This window comes from Solanum dulcamara, chromosome 2, assembly GCF_947179165.1.
Source record: "Solanum dulcamara chromosome 2, daSolDulc1.2, whole genome shotgun sequence".
NCBI lineage: Eukaryota > Viridiplantae > Streptophyta > Magnoliopsida > Solanales > Solanaceae > Solanum > Solanum dulcamara.
The window spans coordinates 9,668,932-9,680,261 of NC_077238.1; the positions used below are offsets into that span (position 1 = coordinate 9,668,932).

The 11,330-nt window shown below is 32.8% G+C and overlaps 1 non-coding gene across 1 annotated transcript; it reads right to left on the bottom strand.

Annotated features, from left to right (window-relative positions):
* Window positions 1-10,095: 10,095 nt before the first annotated feature.
* TRNAN-GUU (transfer RNA asparagine (anticodon GUU)) lies at window positions 10,096-10,169 on the bottom strand. The gene has a single exon. It is a non-coding gene; the product is annotated as a tRNA-Asn (tRNA).
* Window positions 10,170-11,330: the final 1,161 nt, after the last annotated feature.

Sequence of the window (11,330 nt, forward strand, 5' to 3'; positions counted from 1 at the left end):
AGCCTAGAATGCACCAACCTAACTAGTAGTGACAATAACAGAATTCCTCTTGAGATCCTTAGGAAGTTGGTCGTGGAATTTTACAAAAAACAGAAAGTGAAAACTTAAAGGACGACGATCCTTAACAGATTGTTTGGATGATGGTTTTTCATTGTATGGTATGATATGGTTAGAAAGAGAACTGTGTTTGTTTTGATTGTTTCTTCAATTACATGGTATGATATGGTTGGGTTTTATGGTTTTGTAATATGAAAACCCACACTTTTTGAAATCACCAATTTGATGATATCCATTGTTTACTTTTTTTTTCAATTATACCCTTAATTTTAAATAATTCTAATTTACCCTTTATTAAGGCATATAAATTTATCAGTTAGTATCATATAGTCAAACCAAACAATAAAATTATCATTAAACAATAGAAAATCATACAGTCTATCCAAACATAATATTTTACTGTACAATACCATACCATAACATTCCATACAGTAACATACATTATGAAACCATGGAAAACCATCATCCAAACAGAGCGTAAAGGTTCAAACTTCATAGCAAAGTCTGATGAGTCTATGAATGGCTAATATTGTCTTAAATTGAAATAAACTTAGGGATAAACACTAATGATGAATAAACAGAGCTTACAAAATAGTTATCTTTTTTCCTCTTCACAGCAGAGACCGTAAATTACCAAGATTTTTTGAGTTTTGTCTTGAAGCCAATTTCAATTTTACTTTGAGAATGGGGACCCCATTTTCCATATGCATGGTATATCTTTACAAAATAATAGTTATAATCAAGTAAATAGCTTAGTCTTTTAAAATGCTTAGAAGAAGTAATCATTTCCCCTTTAATTTAGCATATATGATATTTGGCAGTTAAAGTGAAACAGATTCTTAAGTTGACAGATTTACTTCAAAAGAAGACATGATTTAGTTAGTAGTTTAGAGAGCTTTGTTTTGGATTCTATAATGAACCCTGAAACAACATGCTTTTTTTCTAATAAAAGTTTGAAGCTTTTCATTGTTATGAAGGAAGTAATATCTTATTCAACAAATCTTTGATGTAACATTGAATCTGCACTTTTGTGTGAAGTACTTAACTTTAAAGTACTCTCTTTGCCTTCGCTGGTTCCAGGATATGATTCTTTGACTGATGGCTTGTTTAGTTACTTCCATCCGCAGACTTGCTAGTGAAAGTGAATCCAGATGAACCAAACTATAATTTTATATAGATATCTCTCAATGTTATGATTTTATTCTTCATTTTAATATCTTCAATATATATTTATTCTCCATTGTACTTATAACGTTTATGAATAAGTAGTTCCTATTAGATGAACTAAAATATGTAGTTCTCCATTGTACTTATAACTTTATTCAAAATTACTTTTCAGCAACATAAATTTTTAGTGCTTTTGATCTTAAATGACACCTTAAGCAGATGTATATTGGAAACAGTTTCTCTACCATTGAGATAGGAATAAGATCAGCATATACTCTCAGATCCTACTTTATAGGACTACACTGGGTAAGTTATTGTTGTTGATAATAAATGACAATATGTGAGGGAGGGAAAGATTTTAATGTGTAATGTGTGGGGTCCAGTCTTCATTTCAAATTTCATAAAAGCAAAGTCAAATATGGCTGCAATTGTTCAACAATTTTTTCCGTGTTTTTTTGTCAAATATTGCTGCCAATTGGTTCAGAAATTTGCTCTATATTTTCTGTCAAAAAAGGTAGGCAAGGTTGGTGGGAAAAGCTCCTATAAAAGGAGCTTTTCAGCTTCTCATTCAATACAACAAATCAAGACAAAGAGACAAATATTTGAGCTGTGAGGTTTTCACAGACTATATATAAGAAAATAGTCTATGAAAAAAATAGAGTGTGAGAGATATTTTTAGTATTGGTGGGAGATCAAAAGAATTTTATTCCTTTTGAGTGTGTGATAGTCATTTTTGAGTATTGTAGTCGCTACTATCCAATGTAAAATTTCTTACTATAGTAATATCAGTTGCTCCTCTTGACTCGTGATTTTTTCCCTTATTTGGGTTTCCACGTAAAATTCTTAGTGTCATTATTTTTTCATTTTATTTCTACTATTTTTGACTATATATATTTTTGTGTGAGTCTATTTTACCGAAAAAACTAGTATCAGAGCAATATTTTATCTGAGTATGCTCTGTAGTTACAGCATAGTCTGAACTTCCATATTAGAAAAGATTTACTTTGATTTAGTATATTTTTTGGGAGGAAAAATGATGGAAGCCAACACTAGTAGAATGATTACTTTGAATGGTGTTAATTATGTCATTTGGAAAAAAAAAATAAAAGACTTGCTTTATGTCAAGAATTTTATCAACCAGTCTTTACCACTGTAAAACCTCAAAATAAAACAGATAAAGAGTGGAATATATTGCACAGACAGGTGTGTAGATTTATTAGACAATGGCTTAACGATAATGTGTTAAATCACATTTTTGGGGAGACACATGTTTGCACCTTATGGGAGCATCTTGAAAATTTATATGCTTAGAAGACTGGAAAAATAACAGGTTCTTAATAAAGTAGATGCTAAGTTTAAAATATCATGATGGTTCTCTGATGACAGATCACCTGAATAATTTTCAGGGAATCATGAACCAGTTGTCTCCTATGGGCATTAAATTTGATGAAGAAATTCAAGGCTTGCTTCTATTTAATTCCTTATCAGACTCTTGAAAAATATTTAGAACTTAGTTGCCAAATTCTGCTTCGGATGGTATAATCTCTATAGATTCCATCAAGATTAGTGTCTTGAATGAAGAGATGAGAAAAAAATCTCAAGGCTCTTCTTCTTCTTTGGATGTCCTGGTAACTGGCTCCAAGGGGAGAAATAAAAACCGCAGTTCTCAGATAGAGAACATAGCAGGAGCAAATTCAGAGGCAGACTTAGAGATATTGAGTGTTATCATTATGGCATGAAAGGGCACACAAAGAAGTTCTATCGGAAATTAAAGAGAGAGAATAAAGAAAAAGAGGAAAATAAAGAAGATAGAAATAAAAATTGTCTAGCTACTGTCTCTACCGAAGATCTTGTTACAGTCCTTGATGCAGATCTGATAAATATTACTTGTGATGAGTCAAGCTGAGTTGTGGAAACTGGTACCGCATCTCATATGACATCAAGGAAGGAATTTTTCTCTTCATATACTCTTGGTGACTTTGGAACCTTGAGTATGGGTAATGAGACTGTATCTAGGGTGGTTGGTGTTGGTACAATCTCTTTGGAAATTAGTATTGAACTAAACTAGTTTTGAACAATGAAAAACATGCACCTGATGTTCGTTTGTACCTAATTTATGTTGGGGTTCTAGATGATGAAGGATATGTTAGTACCAATGGTGGTGGAAAATAGAAACTTATTAAGGGTTCCTTGATTGTGGCTCGTGGTAACAAACGTCGTGGTCTATACTGGACGACAGCTTTTACTTGTGCCAATATGGTAAATGGAGTTAAGAGCGATAACTCCTCAACATTGTGGCACAAGAGGCTTAGCCACATCAGTGAGAAAGGACTCAATGTTTTGGCCAAGAAGAAATTATTGTCTGATTTCCAAAGTACTAAATTAGAAAATTGTGACCATTGCTTGGCGGAAAAACAAAACAGGGTCTCCTTTAAGTCTAATCCCCCTTCAAGAAAGACAGAGTTGCTTGTGCTGGTGCACTTTGATTTATGCGGTCCAATGAAGACAAAGACTCAGGGTGGTGCACTCTACTTTTGCCACTTTCATTGATGATTCATTGATGATTGCTCAAGAAAGCTTTGGGTCTATGTCTTGAAGACTAAATACCAAGTGTTGGTGTCTTTAAGAAGTTTCAGGATTCAGTTGAAAGAGAAACTGGAAGAAAATAGAAATATATTCGTATTGATAATGGTGGTGAATATTGTGGACCATTTGACGAATACTACAAGCATCAAGGTATTACACACCAGAAGACTTCTCTTAAGACTCCGCAACTTTATGGGTTAGCTGAGAGGATGAACAGGACCATGATGGAAAGAGTTAGATGTTTGCTTTCTGAAGCAAAGTTGTTGAACTCCTTTTGGGTAAGGCCTTATTGACCGATGCACATGTTATTAACTTATCTCCTACTGTTATTTTGCAAAGTGATATTCCAAATAGAGTTTGGTATGGAAAGGATGTTTCGTATGATCATTTGAAAGTATTTGGCTGCAAAGCCTTTGTACATATGCTAAATGAGAAGTCAAAGTTAGATGCTAAGACAAGGCAGTGCATCTTTGTTAGATATAGCCTTGATGAATTTGGTTATAGGCTATATGATTCAATTGAGAAGAAGCTTGTGAGAAACAACGATATTGTCTTCATGGAAAATCAAACCACTGAAGATATTGACAAAACAGAGAAGCTAAAATCTTCAAGTTCAGATGGAGTAGTCCATCTTGATCAATTTCCTCATACAAATGTAGATGACGTTGGTAGGCTTTATGATCATGGTGATGCTCAGAATCAAGTTCCAGATCAACATATTGATGTTGATGATAACAATGATGTTGTTATTGATGATGCTCCTACTCATAAAGTTGTGGATGAATCAAATATTCTTCTTAGGAGGTCCACAACACAACGTATTCCTTCCTCTCGCTATTCACCTAATGAGTATGTGTTACTCACTGATGGGGATGAACCATAGTGTTATGAGGAAGCCATGAAAGATGAGCACAAGGATTAGTGGATAGAAGTCATGCAAGATGAGATGAAATCTTTACATGAGATTCATACTTATGAGTTGGTGAAATTGCCTAAGGGCATGAGAGCTTTGAAGAACAAGTGGGTGTTCAAAGTTAAAGTTGAAGAAACACAGCTTGAAGCCCAGATACAAAGCTAGATTAGTTGTTAAAGGATTTGGTCAAAGAAAGGGTATTGACTTTGACGAAATATTTTCCCATATTGTGAAAAATGTCCTCCATTTGTACAGTTTTTGGTTTGCCTGCTAGTCTTAATTTAGAGATTGAGAAAATAGATGTGAAGATGACTTTTCTTCACGGTGTCCTAGAAGAGGAGATTTATATGTAACAATCTGAGAGCTTCAAAGTAAATGGTAGAAAACATTTTATGTGCAAACTCAAAACGAGTCCCTACGGGCTAAAACAAGCTCTTAGACCATGGTACAAAAAGTTTGAATCTGTTATGAGGGAGGAAGGCTACAAAAAGACTTTTAAATTATTGTGTATTTGTACAAAAAAATTCCTGACGATGATTTTATCATCCTCTTGCTATATGTGGATGATATGTTGATTGTGGATAGAAATACTTCCAAAATTAACGAGCTGAAGAAAGAATTATATAAGTCTTTTGCTATGAAAGACTTGGGTCATGCCAAACAAATTTTGGGCATGAGAATTATTCGTCTCAGGGATGAAAGGAAGATTTATCTTTCATAAGAGAAGTACATTAAACATATACTGGAGCGCTTCAACATGAAGAACGCTAGGCCTGTTAGCACACCTCTTCCTGGTCATATGAAGTTGAGTAAGAAGATGTGTCCTACAGCTAGGGAGGAAAAAGAGAGAATGGCCAAGGTTTTATATTTCTCCGTCGTCAGAAGTTTAATGTATACAATAGTATGCATAGACCTGATATTGCTCACGCAATTGGTATTATTAGCAGATTTCTCGATAATTCAGAAAAACATCATTGGGAAGCTGTAAAGAGGATACTCAAGTATCTGAGAGCAAGCTCAGATAAATGTTTGTGTTTTGAAGGATCAAATCCAATCTTGAAGGGCTATACAGATGATGATATGACAGGTGACCTTGATAATAGAAAATTCACTATTGAATATTTATTTACTTTTTCGGGGGGGAGGGATATATCATGGCAGTCAAAGTTGCAGAAGTGTGTTGCACTGTCTATAACTAAAGCTGAGTATAATGCGGCTACTGAAGCTGGCAAGGAGATGATATGACTCAAATAATTTCTTCAAGAGCTTGGCTTGCATCAAAAGGAGTATGTCGTCTATTTTGACAGTTAAAGTGCAATAGACTTGAGCAAGAACTCTATGTACCATGCAAGGACAAAAAATATAGACGTGAGATATCACTGGATTGGAGAAAAGATAAAGGATGAATCTATGCAGGTTGAAAAAATTTTTATACATGAAAATCTTACAGATATACTGATCAAAGTGGTAACAAGTGACAAGTTCGAGTTGTGCAAAGAACTTGTTGGCATGAGCTATCTCTGAGAATATGAAGATATCTCCTTCTAGTGAATGGGGCTGAGGGGGAGATTTGTAGGGTCCCGTCCTCATTTCAAGTTTCATAAAAGTAAAGCCAAATATGGCTGCAATTATAACGACCTTGTTTTGCGACTTTTGTTGATTTTCCTATTTAATCCTTAACTTTTATAAATAAAATATGACTTGTGGGAATGAGTGGCATAATTTTCATATTAATAGAAAAAAAATTATTTTGTTGTTAAAAATAATTTTTTAAATAAATAAATAAATAAAATAATATATATATATATATATATATATATATATATATCTGATGGAATTAAGTCATCAGATGTAAACGAGAGAATGAAAAAGCGGCAAAAACTAGAAAAAAATACGGAGGAAGAAAGAAAAGAAAGGGGAAAAGAAAAATAAAGGAGAAGAGAAAAATAAGGATTTTCATTCCAAAGCGTCAAGGTAATTATTCTTATCATTTCCATTAAATTTTTATGTGATTATGAATATATTTTTAGGGTATATTGATAGAGAAATAACGCTGAAATAAGAAAATATGACCCTAGGGTTCTTCACATAAAATCTTGATTTGGGGGTCGAATAACGATCCGTTTTAGCTGAAATTTGATGTGTGAGTTTATTTTATTATAATGAGTGAACATAATTAGAAAGAAAATTTTAGATTTGACTTTAATGACTCGAAATGACTTTTTGACCCAATTTTGATCCGAAAATAAATATAGCAATATGGGTGTCATTGGATTTGTATTCTTATGAAGATTATGTATTTGAAAAGATTTTGATCATTCGGAAGCGTTACAAAAGGCTCAAGTTTTAAAGTGATTATTCAATTTAATTGAGGCAAGTGAATTTTTAAACCTCAGTTTAAGCTTGTAGATGCTTGTATTTACATGTTATGTACTGGGAGTAATGAGAATTGAAATGGATTATTGACTGTATGATTGGCCTTAAAAATGGAGATGACGGGTATAAATGGTGATCTAATGACATGTATTGGTGGAATCGATATGTTGTATTTATGAGTTTATTTTGGACATGTGAAATGACTATGTTGATGTGAGATACGAAAAATTATTGTTGTTGTCATGTTATTATCGTGAATTAGATGAACATGAATTTATTGCATTGGTTCTGACATATTGTGCTGAGACTGAAAATGATATGAAACAAAGGGGTCGGGCCACATGCTCCGTGGCAGGATATATATATTGAAGGGATGGCCACACGCTCTGTGGCAGGTTGCATGGACAGAAATGTCCCCTATGGGTTCCGGATTGTGATTTAGCGGATGTGTACCGATAGGACAGACATGCATCATTTCATTGCATTGCATTGCACCTTTCTGGTATTTATGAATTTGCGTTTACCCCTATATTGCTTTGTATATGCTGAACTTGACTTGATATGATTCATTGATAAGACTACTGATGAGTATTCGTAGACTGTATTTACTGTTGTTATTGTATAAGTGTAGAGTTGGGCTCATTTTATGCAGGTTGGTAGTTAAGGAAGTTCGGTTGGGAGGACAGGAGTACTTGTATCTATTGAGCTTTGCTTAGTTTTAGTTATCCACTTGCTGAGTACCGTGTTGTTTGGTACTCACCACTTGCTTCTACACTTGTGCAGGTTGTGAGTCCAGACCTGCTTGATCTCCTAGTGTTTACCACCACATCCGAGGCTATCATTTCGAGTGTTGAGGTAGCTGTTACATCCATCTAGCGGACACATCTTACTCTTTTATTATGTTTTAGTCTTATTCTAGAGACAAAGACATTGTGACTGTATTTTCTTTTGTACTTCGATAATGTATTAGTGGCTTGTACACATGACAATCAATCTTGGGGGAATTTGAGTTTGTTTTATGTGTTTTCGAATAAGTTAAATTTTGATTTATTTCTTTTTTTCCGCATCTACTTTCCGTTGGGTATTAGGCTGAATTCTCTCAGTGGGTTAAGATGAGTGCCATCACACACGGATTTGGGTCATGACAACAATTGTTCAGCAATTTGCTTCGTATTTTTTTGTCAAATATTGATGTCAATTGGTTCAGCAATTTGCTCCGTGTTTTTCTATCAAAAAGGGTAGGCAAGGTTGGTGAAAAGAGCTCCTATAAAAGGAGCTCTTCAGCTCCTCATTCAATACAACAAACCAAGACAGAGAGACAAATATTTGAGTTGTGAGGTTTCCATAGATTATATATAAGAAAATAATCTGTGAAGAAAAATAGAGTGTGAGCGATATTTTTAGTAACGTGGAGATCAAAAGAGTGTTATTCTTTTTGAGTGTGTGGTAGTCATTTCTGAGTATTGTACTCGGTACTATCTAGTCCTTACTATAGTGATAACAGTTGCTCCTCTTGGCCAGTTGTTTTTTTCCCTTATTTGGATTTCCACGTAAAATTCTTAGTGTCCTTATTTTTTCATCTTATTTCTACTATTTTTGACTATATATATTTTTGTGTTAGTCTATTTTTTCCAACACAATGGACATGCGTTTTGATTATCGCCAAAATTATACACACTTCTAAAGACAATGTAAGGTTTGTTTGCACGACTATGTAATAATGATACCGGTAACTTTCCCTTCCACCACCCTCTCTAGAAAATCAGTGACGAAATCAGAAATTTTCTTAAGAATCCAAAATTTAATATATGTATGAAAATAATTTTTGATCTATATACTTTGTACAATTTTCTATACGCATAGCATAAATTTTCGACGAAGGGTGTCCAAATAGCCACTACAGAAAACTACTACTATCGTTACCGCTAGAAGCTGCTCCACATTGATTCATGTGTTCTCTCCAACCACTACCCTTACACCCACACTCCATAACCACCATCCCCAGTCCTACCTCGCATAGTATTTGTTTAGTTTATATATAAATATTTGTAGGGCAATAATTTTTTTCTTACGTTTCGAACACAAGAAAATAAGTAAAAAACCCACATATTTTTCTACAAAATATTTTTCAAGAAAACAACACACCCTAAAGAGAAAACTTTTTGTAGCGACCTTTCAGGATTGCTCAAAGTCCTTATTTTTAGACGCAACAAAAAGTTGTCAATGATGAATTTATTTTGAGTTTAAGTCACTATTGGGGTTCTGTCAAATTAAATCTTTAAAAATAAAAATAAAATTTAAAGAGAAAATTTTAAATATATACAACAAAGTAATTAGTTTACAATAAATTATATACTAACTATATATTATGATACAATCAAAAAGTTGAATATAACTTATTTATACATGAGTTATATGTTGACAAGGACTAAACATTGTGATACACTAAAAAAACCTGAATATAATTTAACTATAATGAAGTATACACTGACTATTTATCAATGTTTAAAGTCTAGGAGGTGATTCCGAAAGAAAAAATGATTTTATTGCAAGTAATTTTACTTCTTTCGATTCAATTTCGACCAACTCAAAATTCCCTCTAAATAGTTTCAAATTTCAAATATACAATCTTTTTGATGTTTAAAGTCTTTTGATATATAATTCACTCGAAACAATTCAAATTTGCGATACATTAAATTCTTAAATCAAGCTTTGAAAGTAAGAAGAAGCCATTAATTGCTAAATTGGAAGGAAGTAGAAGAAGCGGTAAAATTGGGGCAATTTTGTTGTAAATAAGATGACCGAGCGGCTGTTTTGCCTAATTATCCCAAATTTAAATGGTAGTCTAAAAAGGAACATTTGCTAAATCAGTTCATAAGATTGCTATTTAGGTCATTTTATTAATGGCTAGATTGGACAGTAGGTTGAGGATTAGCCCATTAAGACTGTTATTGGGCCAAATAATGTGCAAGGAGCTAAGGCCCAAAATAATTCATCGCTAGAAGGAGGGCTTGAACCTCCGACCTTGTGGTTAACAGCCACACGCTCTAACCAACTGAGCTATTCCAGCTCGTTAGTAAACTATGTTAGTCCCATTATATATTTCTTGTCGTTTGATTTGACACGGAATTAAAAAAAGTAAGAAAGACATGTGAAATTTATAGTCTATAATAAGTGATAGATATTCATATGGCTATTAATCATTTCATTAATGATAAAATGGATATTTTAAAGTTAAAATATTAGTACTAAATATAAAAATATGTGATTTTTTTAGACTGACTAAAAAAGAAAATAAGTCATATAAATTGAGACATATGGAGTAGTTATCTTCTAGACTTGTAAAATTTCGAAAACTTTTTTTTTCTCTACATCAGATGTTTCCAATAACTCAATAAATATGTATCATGTGTCTTCACATATTATGTTATGACTAAAACATAATTAATTTAATTGAGAAGGGTCAAAAATACTTTTAAATTATATAAAATTTAATAAAAATATACTTTATTAATAGTTTGATCCAAAAATATCCATCCCGTTAATACTTTGCCCAAGAATTGATGCCCCTATTGTTAATTTTGGGTCAAATTGTCCCTTTTCCCTAATAAATATATTATGTTATGATTAAAACATAATTAAATATCATTTTAATTTATCACTTAACGATGATAATTAAATAAAATACTTAAGTCTGGTGTGAACAAATTGATTGCTAGTAAAAAATTTACCTTCTAATTCCTCAATACTCCTTTTGTCGCGTTTTCAAAATGCTTTTTCAAATATTTTTAATTATAAAATTTATTGATGAAGGGAAAAAATTCTTAAATTGGTGAAAAAGGGGGGTTTTGGGCCTCCCTTGCACAATTCCTCTCCAAAGAGCTAGATTTTTGAGGTGTAAATTAGGTTCAAAATCTAATTTAACATGATATTTAAAATCGAATCTAACTTAGGCTCCCGTACCTTGGTCCATGAATGTCATGCACCGAACCAGACAATGGAACCCCGAATAAAAAAATGGCTGGATCTGAACACTACCTTTTGAGAAGTGAGTTAGACGTAATTTAACATTTATGATCTATAGTACTCTTATATGAAATTAATTATTTTCTAGTACGTCTTTACGAATCAATTATAGAACATGCATGTGAGTTTTACCTTTTGTTATGCAATATAATATTTACGTATATAAATTTAATTTTGATGGTTGAATTGATAGGGAGTTAATTAG